This window comes from Leopardus geoffroyi, chromosome E3 (assembly GCF_018350155.1).
Source record: "Leopardus geoffroyi isolate Oge1 chromosome E3, O.geoffroyi_Oge1_pat1.0, whole genome shotgun sequence".
NCBI lineage: Eukaryota > Metazoa > Chordata > Mammalia > Carnivora > Felidae > Leopardus > Leopardus geoffroyi.
In genome coordinates, this window is record NC_059340.1 from 42,034,480 (window position 1) to 42,037,382 (window position 2,903).

Genomic DNA, 2,903 nt, shown 5'->3' on the forward strand with positions numbered 1-2,903 from the left:
TTGTCCAAGACCTCCGAGAAATAAATAGCACTGTAATCCCTCGACATCCCCTGTTTCCCAAACTTCACACTCTACCTACATCGACTCCCATTGAAAGCAAAGTTCAATGTACTTGACCTATGTGGTGTAGTTTTTAGCATTCCAGTTTATAAGGATAGCCGGTATCTTTTTGCCTTCAGTTGCAGGGAATGAATGACAATACATCTGGACTGCAACCTTCCTGGGTTTCACAGAGTGCTTCATGTTTCCCACAATCCTTAAAGGTTCTTTTGGATGATGGAAAGTGTTCTGCAGGCTCTACTTTGTTACAATGTGTAGATGATTTGTTTCTCTGCTTCCCTGCTCATGCCTCTTCACACGAAGACAGCACCCCCCTGGGAAAACTTTTTGTTTTACAACTTAAGCCCATAAAGTCTCCAAAGAAAAACTGCAGTTTGCTCAAACTCAGGTTAGGTATTTAGCTCACCTGTTCTCAGAACAAGGCCCACATCTGGACCCAGGCAGACTGAAGGCATCTACAATCTCTCACAACCTAAAACTAAGAGCCAATTACAAGGCTTTCTTGGATGGCTGTCTACTCTCAAAACTGAATTCCAAACTTCTCTCTTAAGGCTCAGCACCTAAATGCTCTACTGAAAAAACGAGAATGCTAATCCTACTATTCGGAAAGAGGGGGATGACACAGCCTCGTAAACGTCATATACCTTTAATTTATGTTCTGTGGGCCATTATGTATACAAGAGAGCCTGGTCCTTACCCATGACCGCTTTGCATGTCCTACCCTATGGACCATCCTTCATCACCAGTCATGGGCTATGACCCCCCCCCCCTCCTCCATTTGGTAAGATGACCTGAAGTGGATGAGGGACTTGTAAAGCATATTCATCTTTTTCGGGAAAGACTTGGTGGGAATGTTGTAGAGATGGTTGTGAGGGCTTGGCAATTGAATTGCAAACCTGCCTGAGGACAGTGTAACATATCTCAAGCTTCTCAGGATGTATGTACAATGTGCTGTGTCATTTCCCCGTAATGAGGTCAGCTTTAGGTTTCTCCTGTCAAAAAGAAAGAGGATTTTTACACAAAGGCAGATGTATCATGAGTAGTTGTGCACACTTTACAGACACAATGTTTTGAGTTCTGTGAAGGATGAGATACACCCCTAAGTGTAGGTGCCTCAGGTGTCCTGTGTGAAATGGGGCACATGCATTATATAACACAGACCTTGTGTTCACCACCTGGGAGCACCAGTGAAGGAATGGGGGAAACTTGAATCACACAGGAATAGAAGGGAAATTGAGTGCAGTAAGCAGAGTTTGAGGAGGTGAAGAGGGGAGGGTCTTGGGGTCAGTGAGATGCAGTTGCAGGCCATTCCTGACCACAGCCTGAGCAGGGAGCATGAGTTCCACACGGAGCTGCTATGTGGGATCACTCTCAGTGCACAGTGCAGGGTTCATCTCCGAAATGTCATTTTTGTCAAAGTGCACCTAGGTGATCATCTAAAAAGGTTGTTGTCTCCCCGTGTTGTCTGAAGGTTCTGGATATTTATGGGTGAGAAAGTGCCCTGGACATATAGGAAATTTAGCTTGGTCTTAAGGAAATCCTTGTCTGCCTAAGTTCACATCCCTCAGTGAGACTAAAAGTGAAGACAGGATCTAGATCAGCTGAGAGCCTGCATTAGCCTTCAACCTCGGTCAACCTACAATTCAGGGCTGGCCAGATGCCACCCCTGCTGGACCCCTGACATCACCCTGACTACAGCTTTGCATCTATCTCCTTAAACTTTTCTCACAATATCCCGAGATTTACCTGTGTTTCTGCTGTCTCAGCCAGAATACCAATTCTCACTGGGACCTACACAGAGCCTGAGCTGTGTTATCTGTGAAACAGAGGTAATATTTGTTTCTAAGGGCATAATAAAAAGAAGACATTTAACACAGAATACATCTGCAAAATGCCTGTGAAATGTCCACTCATCCTTCTCACAGTTTCAATTAAGATATCTCCACACAAATGATCATCAAAAACAGATGGTCACGGTCATACTCCTAGGCTTTTTGGACTTGGGTGGTTGCGTTTTGTGCGCTATCCAACTGAAAGAGTGCCGGCACCACTAGGATGAAGCTCGTAAGATTTTTGATGAAACTGAGTCATGAAACCGTAACCATTGAATTAAAGAATGGAACACAGGTCCATGGAACAATCACAGATGTAGATGTCAGCATGAATACACATCTTAAAGCAGTGAAAATGACTTTGAAGGATAGAGAACCAGTATAACTGGAAACACTGAGTATTCGAGGAAATAACATTTGATATTTTATACTGCCAGACAGCTTACCTCTGGATACACTACTTGTGGATGTTGAACCGAAGGTGAAATCTAAGAAAAGGGAAGCTGTTGCAGGAAGAGGCCGACCGAGGAAGAGGAAGAGGACGTGGTCGGGGTAGAGGAAGAGGGGGTCCTAGGCGATAATGTCTCTCAAGATTACTATTTCAAAGTGATACGTGATTTGGAATATTTTTTGTACAGGCTTTGTTTGTTTATGTCAGTTTTTATTTTATTTTTATTTTTATTTTTTTTTCAATGTTTATTTATTTTTGGGACAGAGAGAGACAGAGCATGAACAGGGGAGGGGCAGAGAGAGAGGGAGACACAGAATCGGAAACAGGCTCCAGGCTCTGAGCCATCAGCCCAGAGCCTGATGCGGGGCTTGAACTCACGGACCGCGAGACCGTGACCTGGCTGAAGTCGGACGCTTAACCGACTGCGCCACCCAGGCGCCCCTGTCAGTTTTTAATAAACATAAATGTAGGACACAGTTGTCTACTGACTGTCAAATTTTAATAGTTCATATAGATTCATGATATTTACATAGTAGGAGCTAAGCATTTCTACTAGGCAA

At 44.0% G+C, this 2,903-nt stretch overlaps 1 pseudogene; it reads left to right on the plus strand.

The window, feature by feature from the left end:
* Positions 1–1,691: 1,691 nt before the first annotated feature.
* Positions 1,692–2,550, plus strand: LOC123589168 (annotated as a pseudogene).
* Positions 2,551–2,903: the final 353 nt, after the last annotated feature.